Genomic DNA, 13,217 nt, shown 5'->3' on the forward strand with positions numbered 1-13,217 from the left:
TCTGGGGGGAGGGGGAGAGGAAGAGGGAGAAGCAGACTCCCCACTGAGCAGGGAGCGTGATGCAGGGCTTGATCCCAGGACCCTGGGATCATTACCTGAGCCAAAGGCAAATGCTTAACCAACTGAGCCACCCAGGTGCCCAGGAAACATTTCTTATATAAATAAGTATTGAGTAATTTCAATGTTTATTTTCAATATTGAATAAATAAATAAATATTTGGTAAATATGGAAATATTTCAAACACTTTTTTTTAAAGATTTTATTTATTTATTTGACAGAGATCACAAGTAGGCTGAGAGGCAGGCAGAGAGAGAGGTGGAAGCAGGCTCCCCACTGAGCAGAGAGCCCGATGTGGGGCTCGATCCCAGGACCCTGGGATCATGACCTGAGCCGAAGGCAGAGGCTTTAACCCACTGAGCCACCCAGGCGCCCCTAATATGGAAATATTTCAATAAATATTGAAAAGGAGTAGTAAATCAGAAAATGAATGAATGGTACCATCATCCTTAATCTCTAGATCGTCAGTAAGAAACTCTCAGGATTTGCAATCTTCAGCTTGTTACAATCAAATGGAGAAAGTCTGACTTGCAACCATGATAGAACATATATTCCTTCATGGGTCCCATGAGCTCTATACAATGGCTAATGTTGAATGGCCACCTCGGAATCAAAAGCCACCAAGACGCTTCCTCCAGGGGTGCCTGGGTGGCTCGGTGGGTTAAAGCCTCTGCCTTCAGCTCAGGTCATGATCCGGATCGAGCCCTGCATTGGGCTCTCTGCTCATCAGGGAGTCTGCTTCTCCCTCTCTCTCTGCCTGCTGCTCTGCCTACTTGTGATCTCTATCAAATAAATAAATAAAATCTTAAAAAAAAAAACTTCCTCCACCTGGCGCCCCCCAAGTTTGTGGGTAACCACCACATCAGCCCAAACCCTTCCAATGCCTGCGGTATAGACACACATCTACCCTCTTCCCTTGGGTGGTCTTAAGATTTTCTGGGAAATGAAAAGTCATTTCATGTTAATACTTATATATTCAACAAATATATAGAGTGGCCACACTGTGCCAGGTACTGGTAATACAGTGGTAGATAAGATGCAGAAGGAACTCAAGGGGTGTCCCCAAGCACCCTCCCTGAATTTTTGCTCCCATCTACCAGCTGTGTTCATAACATATGACCTTTCCTCCGTGAATGAAATAGATCCAATCCCTTTCTCAGGGCAGCTCAGAAGAGTGAGGGAAACACTGAGTAAGCAACTAAACACACGTGCAGTTACAACTAGATTAAGGTCCTTGAAGGAAATAAACAAGGTGCAGTCAGTGGGAATACGGGGGGAGGGTACCCGAGAAGGCATAAATCCGGGGACTTGTGCTGAGCCCTCAAGATGAGCAAGCAGCAGTGGGAAGGGCTGTGGAAGGGGGGTACCAGCTGAGAGATAAGCGGTTTCCTAAGAACCTAGCACATAGTAGCACTCAAAAAAGTCTAAATAAAGAAAAGATGCAAACTATTAGGAAATCTTCAAAATTGATGGAAAAACCAAAATTATAATTGTTTCTTCAGCCACAGCTAGCTCTAATGTATTCTCTTAAAAGTATTAAGGGCATTTTGAATAGTGATGCTCTTTTTCTACCACACTCTAAACATAGCTTAACTCCGGTAATTACAGGTGGCAGAATGGAATAGGCATTACAATTCAGAGATAAAGTGGGGAATCTGATCCCTTTGCTGATTTCCTGATGAATGTGAGTTATAAACTGAACTTCACTTTTAGAGGCAGTAGAAGGAACCTTCCAGGCACACACCATGGTTAGGTTACATAAAAAGTATGTGTGTGAGTGTGCGTGTGCGTGTGTGTGTGTGTGTGTGTGTTTCTCCATAAGAGTGTTTATTTAAAAAGGAATGGTAAGCAGCAAGGAAAACCAAAACAGTTGAATTGTTAGGGCAGCAGGATTCTGGGTAATTTTTATTTATATTTTGAATTCCATGTTACCGTATTTTTTTTGAACAATAAGTAGAAATTTTTTAGCAAAGTAATTGTAAGCACCCTTTAGAAGTACCTCTATGGCATCCAAATGTAATCTTTGCCTTTGGCTATTATAGTTAGGCAAGACAAAAATTCAGGTATCTTGCAACTTTTCCCTTTAAACAGAAGCCCTCCCAAACCCACAGACACATCCAGAACTTCGTGTTGTTCTTAGAACCCAGGACGGTAATGTGGAAGTGTTCCTCTTCCCACCTCCCCGCCCCCAGGTGTCTGAGTACCCAACACCCATTGGCAGCTTCCTTGCCCTTCTTGGTTGAAATCTGAGAACACTATTGCACTCACATAATCAACTTCTTACTCTCTCATCTCCTCCCCTCATGGCCATCCTGGTAGACATAATAATCCAAGTTTGTACAAGCTCCCGGCCGTAGCTGGAGCCAGGCTCATTCTAAACCCAACCCCTGATTGGGCTAAAGCGTTAAATCTCTCACCCTCTCTGCCTAATAGAGGACAGAGGGAACCCTCAGCCGTGGAAGATACCATCTAGAGCATTTATACACAACGTCCGGCACTCAACAAAAAATATTAGGCATGCAAAGAGGCAACAAAAACTGACTAATAATCAAAAGAAAAGAAAACAATATAATTTAATGTCTTGCCAATTTGTGTGTATCTCAAGGATGCAAGGGTGTTTTTTTGTTTGTTTTGTTTAAGATTTTATTTATTTATTTGACAGAGAGAGAGATCACAAGTAGACAGGCAGGCAGAGAGAGGGGCGATGCGGGGCTCGATCCCAGGACCCTGAGATCATGACCCGAGCCAAAGGCAGAGGCCTCAACCCACTGAGCCACCCAGGTGCCCAGGGATGCAAGGGTGTTTTAACATTAACAGTTCAGGAGCACCTGGGTGGCTTGGTTGGTTAAGCGTCCAACTCTGGATTTCAGCTCAGGTCATGGTCTCAGGATCGTAGGACCGAGCCCTGCTTCAGTTCTATATGGATGTGAAGCCTGCTGATGGTTCTCCCTCTCCTCTCCCTCTGCCCCACCCCACCCCTGTTGGTGCATATGCGTGCACTCTCTCTCAAAACAAAAATATTAATAGTTTAAAGGGAAAAGAAAGCACACAATCAAGTCCACAGATGAAGAAGAGAATGCATTCAATAAAATTCAACACCCACTCGTGATGGGTGATCTCAGCAAACCAGGAAGAGAAGGGAGATTCCTTAACCTCACAAAGAGTATCTCCTAAAAACCGGTACCAAATGTCATTCTTAATGGTTAAAATCTATAAGTATGACCCCCTTTTCTTTTAGAGATAGGGAGAATCAGAGGGCAAGAAAGAGAGAGAGAATGAATCCCAAGTGGGCTCCACGCTCAGCATGGAGCCCACTGAGGGGGTTCAGTTTCACAACCCTCAGATCATGACCTGAGCCAAAATCAGGACTCAGATGTTTAACCAACTGAGCCACCCAGGCACTCTATAAGTATGCCCTTGAAAACAGGAAAATGAGAACTGTGTCTGCTGCAAGGACTCTATTTACACGGCACTGGAGGGCATAGCACACAGAAATAAAAGAAAGAACAAGTACTAGGATTGCAAAGGGAGCAACGAAACTGTATTCAACACAGACAACATGCCTGGAAATTCAAAAGGACTCTATAGAAAACTTACCATTCAGAGAATTCAACAAGGCAGCTTACTGTAGACTAGATGCTGGTGTCCCCTCAAAATCCAGGGGTTGAAATCCTAACCCTCAATGTAATGGTATCAGCAGGTGCGGCCTTTGGGAGGTGATTAGGTCATGAGGGTGAAGCCTTCACCCTGAGATCAGGGCCCTTATTAAAAACACCTCACAGGGGCGCCTGCCTGGGTGGCTCAGTGGGTTAAGCATCTGCCTTCAGCTCAGGTCATGATCTCAGGGTCCTGGGATCAAGCCCCGTGTCCAGCTCTATGCTCAGTGGGGAGTCTGCTTCCTCCTCTTTCTCTGCCTACTTGTGATCTCTCTCTGTCTTTCTGTCAAATAAATAAATAAAAAATCTTTAAAACAAACAAACAAACAAAACACCTCACAGAACTCCCTCATCCCTTCCACCATCTGAGGACACCGTGAAAATAGGGCCATAGATGAACCTGAACATGGGCTCTCAACAGACACCAAGTCTGCCAGTAGATCTGCGTCTCCCAGCCTCCAGAACTGTAAGAAATAAATATCTGTGGTTTATAAGCCTCCCAGTCAATGGTATTTTGTAATAGCCGCCCAAATGGACCGAGAGAGTAGCTAGATAAAAAAATGTTAACAAAAATAAATTCCATTTATATAACCGACAAACACAGGAAATGAAAATTCAAAAAGATACCAATTCCAATAGCAAAATTAGAAAACATTTATAAATAGACATAACAGAAAATGGGAATAGCTTAGTGGAGAAAAGGAAAGCCTGCCTCAGGAAGAAATACACTTAGGAGTTGTAAAGTTTTCTTATCTTCTGGGAGTGTCGGAGGGTTGGGGAGAAGAGGTTTTGCTTAGCACCTGAAGGCCCTTCTGTTCGGGAGACAACGGTTTTGTGAGTCTTTTCATTATAATAGCTCTAAAGGCCAGATACTTAGATACCTGCTCTTCCAGAACCCTGGCAACAAGGACACAGGGCATGAGACCCAAGACTGGCCAATCAGATACTCTCTTTGAAGATCTGAATCTTAGGCAGGGAACACAGAGATGCTGGAAGAGGTGGAAGCTCATTCTGGCACGTGCAGTCGTGGCCCCTGGTATCCAGTGACCACAGATGGGGCCAGTGGCCGTACCTAGCACCTGGCAGTGGGCCATTCATGTTGTGGACTCCCATTGTTTCTGTCCGCTGTCCAAACTCAATACTCCAGCCTTGCCTCTTAGAACAATTCAGTACCTCCCCCAAGAAATGCCTTTTCTAAGTTAGAACGAGGTGATGTCTTTATTTGAAACTACTGTTGACACTTGAACAATGTGGCACTTTGGGCACTGACTCCCATACTGTCAAAAATCCGCATGTAACATTTGACTCTCCCAAAACTTAACTACTAATAGCCTACTGTTCACCAGAGGCCTTACCAATAATATAAGCAGTTGATTAACATGTATTTTGTATGTTATATGTATTACATACTGTGTTCTTACAATAAAGTAAGCTAGAGAGAAGAAAATGTTAAGAAAATCATAAGAAAGAAAATATATTTACAGTACTACAACTGTATTTCTATTTTTTAAAAATCCATGTTTAGGGGCACCTGGGGGGCTCAAGTTGGTTAAGCATCTGCCTTCGGCTCAGGTCATGATCCCAGGGTCCTGGGATCAAGCCCTGCATCAGGCTCTCTGCTCAGTGGGAAGCCTGCTTCTCCCTCTCCCTCTGCCTGCCTCTCTGCCTACTTGTGTGCTCTCTCTCTGTCAAATAAACAAATAAAATCTTTTTTAAGAAATCCATGTATAAATGGACCTGAGCAGTTCAAACCTATGCTATTCAAGGCTCAACTGTACAAACTCTGAACAGTACAAAGTCAGAAGATATCCTACAGATCATCTACTGCAAACTTCCTGTGTTGTAATATACGTTCAGGTAATTGGAGTTACATCTCCCTTAACACTTTTGTGTTGATCAGTCTAGGCTTAGCCATGCTGTGGTTGAAAAAAGAAAAGAAAAGATAAAAGGAAACAAAGGTGGACCCTCCCACCCCCCACCAAATCTCAGTGGCTTATAAAAACAAAGATTTATTTCTCACCTTAATGTCTGTTACAGGTCAGCTGTGGTTCCATTCCATGTTATGTTCCCTCTGGACCCGGGCGGATAAACCTGAGCTAACGGAGAAGCCCATCTGATACACTGCAGTTCTCATTGGCTGGTTGGCTCTTCAAGCTTCTACCTGGAAGTGACATGCATCATTTCCACCCGTGTGTCCTTGGCCAAAGCAAGTTACACACTAGGATGTACAATCCTTCTAAAGGGATAGGGCAGTGCAAATCACATGGCAAATTTGATCTAAGTGGTATGGTTTTCCAGAATTGTCTCACTGGGAAGGTCATCAAATACTTGAGCAATAATACAATCTAACACAACCCTTATGACTCAGGGCTCTCTTTCATTAATTTGGTAAGTTTCAAATGCCATAACATGAATGAAATAAATTTATTTTGAATAAATTATTTTTTTTTGAAGAGTGGGTTTGAAACATTAACCATCGTAACATGTGATCCAGTTTTATTAGAGTTACATACAGTGCTTCCAAAGTATGGGGCAGCAGATATAGAAGAGAAACACATATGAACTCACTGAAATTCCACTCTAAGCAAAAACCCATTTTACAAAATTGCATTAAGCATCTACCATGCCCAGAGTTCATCCTGGGCCTTTGAGGGATACAGACATACCTAAGATGTACACAAGGAACTTAAAGGACAATCAAGGGGGAAAAACCATATCTACAAATAACTTACAAAGCCGTGATAAAATAGAGGAGAGACAGAATGGAGAAAATTCACAGGACAAGCTAAGTGTGAAATCTCTCTGCCTAGAGATATAATAAATTGTGTGAGGAACTGACTACTTTAAAACAAGCCATATAATGGACGCCTGGGGGGCTTCATCAGTTAGGCTTCGGCCTTTGGCTCAGGTCATGATCCTGGAGTCCTGAGATCAAGTCCTGCATTGGGCTCCCTGCTCAGCAGGGAGCCTGCTTCTCCCTCTGCTGCTCCCCCTGCTTGTGCTATCTCCCTCTCTGTCAAATGAATAAATGAAATCCTATAAATGAATGAATGAATGAATGAATGAATAAAATAAGCCATGTAATTCTTTTTGTTTTCAAGCCATTTAATTCAGAGGCACAATAATTTTATACCACATGGTATGTGTGTTTGGAAGAAGATGTGCAAGGGAAGAAACACTGATCCAACAGGTTGCTAAGAATTCCTCACTTTGGTCCTCACTAAGCAATGGCTACAAGTCTTTACTGAAACAGTGGTTATAGTGATGAGAGCTGATTGAACTCTACTTCGCCAACTAAAATAAGTGGTGGAAAATATCCATATTTCCCTTTTCTTTTTTTTTTTTTAAAGATTTTATTTATTTATTTGACAGAGATCACAAGTAGGTTGAGAGGCAGGCAGAGAGAGAGGGGGGAAGCAGGCTCCCCGCTGAGCAGAGAGCCCGATGCGGGTCTCAATCTCAGGACCCTGGGATCATGACCCAAGTGGAAGGCAGAGGCTTTAACCCACTGAGCCACCCAGGTGCCCCATATATTTCCCTTTTCTTAAAGAAAAAAAACTTGTGACCTTTATCTTGTAGATGAGTGGGGGTTTTTTTTGTCTTTCAAAATGTCAAGTTTTAACATGTGATTATATTGACATAAAAATTTGAAGAAGTGCAATTATGACAGACGTAAGTGTTAAATTATGTATGTAAATTCAATTAAAGCTGCGCCTTAAATAAAGGCCAGTACAGTCCCCTTGATTAGTAAAATATGGTTTATTTATCGAGTTAAAACAAAACAAAACAAAAAAAACATGTGAAAGAAGCCAGACACAAAAGGCCACAGATTACATGACTCCACTGATGTGGAATGTCCAGGGTCGGCAAATACTTAGAGACAGAAACTAGGTTAGTGGTTCCCAGGGACTCGAGGGAGAGAAGAATGGCAAGTAACCACTAATGGGTTTAAGGTGTTTTTGGTGGGGGGTGATGGAAATGTTCCGGAATTAGATGATGGTGATGGTTGTACAACTTTGTGAATATACTAAAAACCAATAAAAAAAAAAAAACTTATAAGTTGCAAATAATGTTTATATATGTAATTTGGGGGATGATTATTTTCAAAGAGGCACTTTTAGAATTACCGACATACAGCCAAGCACAATCTGTAATACACAGAAAAACTCAACAGCGGCAATATCACCAAACAACTCTTTCAAATACGTTCCTTACCTATGACTAGTAGGGCCTTCTGGAAAGTAAAACAACAAATAGAAAGAATTTTATATATCTTTTAAGGATTTTATTTATATATTTGAGAAAGTTGTGTTTTGTTTTGTTTTGTTTTGTTTTGTTTTTAAAAGATGCTCAACATCATTAATCACTGGGGAACCATAAATCAAGACCACCATGAGATACCGCTTCATGCCCACTAGGATGGCTATAATTTAAAAAACGGGAAAATAAGTGTTGGTGAGGATATAGAGAAGTGAGAACCCTTGTACTTTGACGGTGCGGATGTGAAATGGTACAGGCACTTTGGGGAACAGTTGGGCAGTTTCTTAAAAAATCGAACACAATTTTACTATACAACCCGGCAATTTGGTACATACCCAAGACCCACACAAAGACTTGTATACAAATGTTCACAGCAGCATCATTCATAATAGCCAAAAAGTGGAACAACGCAGATGTTCATCATCTGGTGAATGGACGCAAATTATGGTCTATCCAGTCAAAAAAAAACAAAAACAAAAAACTACTGCTCAGTAATACAAAGGGATGAAGTACTGGCATCGTGCTGTGACAGGAATGAATTTGGGGAACGTTTGCTAAGGGAAGGAAGCCAGCCACAAAACACCACATGCTTCCTGTGACTCCATTTATATGAAATGTCTGGAACAGGCAAATCCATAAGGACAGAGGCAGATGGGTAGTTGCCTGGGGTTGAAGGTGGCACTAGGAAGTTAGTGCATTATAATGGGCACAAGGGATTCTACTGGGGTGATGGAAACATTCTAAAATTGGATTGTGGTGAAGGCTGCACCACTCTGGAAAACTGTGCAAACTCTCTACAATTCATTAGTATGTGTACTTAAACTGAGTGAATGTCATTGCGTGTAAATTATGCCTCAGTAAAGCTGTTAACAATATCCAGAATCTGACCACATTATGTTTTCTGCCACCATATCTAGTGTGCTGTCTTATAAACTTTCCCTTTTTTTCCTTTGTTTAGAGAGAGAGAGAGAGAATTTGAGAGCAGGGGGAGGGGCAGAGGGAGAATCCCAAGCAGGCTCAACACCCAGCACAGAGTTGGACATGGGGCTCCATCCCCAAACCCCAAGATCGTGACCTGAGCCAAAATCAAGAGTTGGATGCTTAACCGACTGAGCCACCCAGGTGCCCCAATCTTTCCCTGTTTAGTACACTGTTTTCCATTTTAGTGTTCAGTAGCATTGTCACCAGAAATAAATAAGGAAAAGGAGATCAAATATGAAATCCTAGAGGCGCCTGGGTGGCTCAGTTGCTTAAACGGCGGACTCTTGATTTTGGTCAGGTTATTATCTCACCGCTGGGAGCTTGCATCTGCGTCCGGGCTCAGCAGGGAGTCTGCTTGAGATTCTCTCCCTCCCTCCCCTGCACGGGTTCTCTCTAAATAAATTAAATAATTAAATCTTCAAGAAAGAAAGAAAGATTTTTCTCTCTCCCTCTGCCCCTCCCCCCACTTCTCTCTCCCTCTCAAAGGAAGGAAGGAAAAAACAAACAGAGGTACCTGGGTGGCTCAGTGGGTGAAGCATCTGCCTCTGGCTCAGGTCATGATCCCGGGGTGCTGGGATCGAGCCTACATCAGGGCTCCCTGCTCAGCAGGGTGTCTGCTTCTCCCTCTCCCTCTGCCCCTCCCACCGTTTGTGCTCTATCCCACATGCTCACGTGCATTTCTCACTCTCAAATAAATAAAATCTTAAAAAAAAAAAAAGATTTATTTTAGAGAGAGAGAGTAGGGGGTTGGGGCAGAGGGAGAGGGAGAGGGAGAGAAAATCGTGAACAGACTTTGCACTAAGGGTGGAGCCAGACCAGGGCTCGATCTCACCACCCTGGGATAATGACCTAAGCCAAAATCAAGAGTTTAACTGACGACTGCGCCGCCCAGGTGCCCCAATGATGTTGAGCATCTTTTCATGTGCTTATTGGACATCCTTGTATCTTCTTTGATCTTCTTTGTTGAAATGTCTATTTAAATCTTTTGCCCATCTTTTTTTAATTTTTTTTTTTTTTTTTTTTAGAGAGAGAGAGGGAGGTGCCCCCAGGCTCGAGCTCACAACTCTGAGATCATGACCTGGGCCAAAATCAAGAGTCAGACGCTGAACCAACTGGGCCACCCAGGCGCCCCAATCTTTTGTCCATTTTTAAGTTGGGCTTCTTAATCTTTGAAATAGAGCCACAAAGATTTGTTGATGGATTGGAAGTTCAAAGGAAGGGAAAGAAAGGACTTGATCATACCTCCAAGGTATTTAGCTTAAGTTATTCAACTATGGGGTTCCTATTAAGTGGAGAAGTAGTGTTGGAGAGAAGATCAGAAGCTTGATTTGAAACATATGAAGTTCGACATGCTTGTCAGATGTCTCAAGTAGGCTGTTAGATTTCGGGACTTGGGATTCAGAGGACAGACGCAAGCCCGAAGATAAAGAGGGGGGGTCATCAGCATATAGATGGTACAGAGAGCCATGGAACTAGATAGATCAACAAAGGAGGGAGTATAGATAGAGGTGTCCGGGGACTAAATTCTGGACACTCCAAAGTTAAGAGGTCAGGAAAATAATGTGGAAGCAGCAATAATATTGAGACAGAGTGGCCGGTAAGAGGGAAAACCGGAGAGAGTACAACCTCCCACAAGCCACGTGAAGAGTGTTCCCAAGGAGGCCAGCGTCTCAAATGCTGCTGACAAGTTTCAGGGCTGAGGACTGTCGCTTGGATTTAGTAGTGTGGAGAGTGGACGTGGTTGGTGACCAGGACAAGTGGAGAGACACGTGTTAGCTAGGAACTCGAGCATTTCATCCAAAAGCATAAGGGGGAAGGCTGAGTCCCCAGGCCCGGTTCCCGTGGACAAGAGAGCGTTCACAAGCAGTAATTTGCGCTGTGAGGAGTCACTGAGGGCTTTGTGAAGACGTACATTCAGATTCAACGGGTCTGAGATGGGGGGGAGGGTGAGGGGGTGCATTTTTGTATTTGCTCCCAGGTCTGGCTGATGCCGCTGATGCCAGGGCCTCGCTGTGAGGTAGTCAATCTATCTGCAGTTTCTTTTCAAAGTACAGATCGGACCAGGACGTAAATGGCAACAGCTCTGGGGTGACGTGAGAAGACCGTCTGTGTTCTAGGGGCTTGATGTCATTCACGGTGCAGCTCAAGTCTGTGGCTTGAGAAACAGGGAGGAAACATAGGGAGCTGCGACTGTGGATGGAAGCTTTAGCCCTGGTTTGTTTTGTGACTGCGAGAGGCAGGGGCTTTCTACGCGGAAATGCAAAGGCTGGGGCGGGGCAGACTGCCTGGGCCGAGGCCTCGAGCTGGCGGGGGAGGCTCCCGCAAGGCCCCTTTGAAAGCGACCACCATTATGTCTCCACTGCGACATATGTCAGTTACTGCATGAATATACTAACGGTTCAGAATGATTCGCTGAGATAAATACCCAGTAGAGGTCCTACTTAGAAATCTCCTCCCTCAGTTCATTTTTTTTTTAAGATTTTATTTATTTATTTGACAGAGAGATCACAGGTAGGCAGAGAGGCAGGCAGAGAGAGGAGGAAGCAGGCTCCCAGCTGAGCAGAGAGCCTGATGCGGGGCTCGATCCCAGGACCGTGAGATCTGATCTGGGCCGAAGGCAGAGGCTTAACCCACTGAGCCACCCAGGCACCCCTCATTTTTTTTTTTTTTTAATAACAGCTTTATTTACTGAGCGCTAATTCCCACACCACACAATTCGCCAGTTCCAAGTGTATGATCTGACAGTGTTTAGCACATTCGAGGAGCAGTGTCACCTTCGCCACAATTGATTTTTGAAAGTTTTCATTTCACCCAAAAGGAACCCTCAGGACCTTTAGCCGCCGCCTCAGTTCAAATGGCACAGAAACCCACTAACATGACTGCAAGCTCTCCGCCAGGCAATTTGTGAGAAGTCACCAAGCTGGGGGATAGGCATACATCTGTCGCATGAAAACAAAACCACAGGCACACCTGGGTGGCTCAGCGGGGTAAGTGGCTGCCTTCAGCTCAGGTCATGATCTCAGGGTCCTGGGATCGAGTCCCAGATCAGGCTCTCTGCTCAGTGGGGAGCCTGCTTCCCCCTCTCCCTCTGCCTCCCGCTCCCCCTGCTTGTGCTCTCTCTCTCTCTGTCAAACAGATAAATGGGATCTTAAAAAAAAAAAAAAAAAGAAAAAGAAAAAAAACCTCAAAAAAAAAAATAAAATAAAAATCTTAAAAAAAAACAAAAACAAAAAACCCCAGAACAACCAAAACTGTAAAGCTGCAAGTCCTCGGTCTGAGAGACACTAAGGACAAGACAAGACACCTGGTGGGCTCAGAGACACCAGCACTCCACGTACACCTGGGACTTCTTTCTAGTCGGATGTGGGGGACCATCTACCTCAGCTTGCCCGCACAGAGGAGCACTTGGTTCCCCTGCCCTGGGTAAGAGCGAAGCAGCACAGCGACTGGCCAAGCCCCAGCCGAGCCGTGGTTGGAGGCAAGAGAATGGAAAGTGGGTTGCAGTTCTGTGTGCTCGGACCTCACTGGGCAGCTGTGGAAATGTCTTAATCTTTTGTTTCCACCCACCCAGGTGAATACATTCTGATAATAGTAAGTTTTTGAATGGGCAATATTTAAATTTGTTTATTAATTAGATCTATAAATTTCCTATGGCTGTTGTAGATGCCTGAGTGGCTCAGAAGGTTTAAGTGGCTGCCTTTGGCTCAGGTCATGAACTCAGGGTTCTGGGATGGAGCCAGGGAAGGGGCTCCCTGCTCAGTGGGGAGCCCGCTTCTCCCTCTCTCTCTGCCCTTCCCCCCCCCCCCCGCTTATATGAATTCCCTCTCTCAAATAAATAAATGAAATCTTTAAAAAAGTTTCTAAAAATATGTGCCATCATTTTAAACAGTAATGACTACTTGGAACCTACTCCTGTTTGTACCTTGTTCGTATTTTAAAAGAAAGAGTATGTCCAACAAATGCTTTTATCTTTTTTTTTTTTTTTAAAGATTTTATTTATTTATTTGACAGACAGGATCACAAGTAGGCAGAGAGGCAGGCAGGGAGAGAGGAGGAAGCAGGCTCCCTGCTGAGCAGAAAGCCCGATACAGGGCTTGATTCTATCCCAGGACCCGATTCGATCCCAGGACCCTGGAATCATGTGACCTGAGCCGAAGGCAGAGGCTTTAACCCACTGAGCCACCCAGGCGCCCCTGCTTTTATCTTTTTAATTGTCCTGTAGGATGCTTGCAATCATTTAACAAAAGATACGACACAGCTTG

The sequence above is a fragment of the Enhydra lutris genome, unplaced genomic scaffold, assembly GCF_002288905.1.
Source record: "Enhydra lutris kenyoni isolate GAN:26980312 unplaced genomic scaffold, ASM228890v2 scaffoldscaffold52, whole genome shotgun sequence".
Classification (NCBI taxonomy): Eukaryota; Metazoa; Chordata; class Mammalia; order Carnivora; family Mustelidae; genus Enhydra; species Enhydra lutris.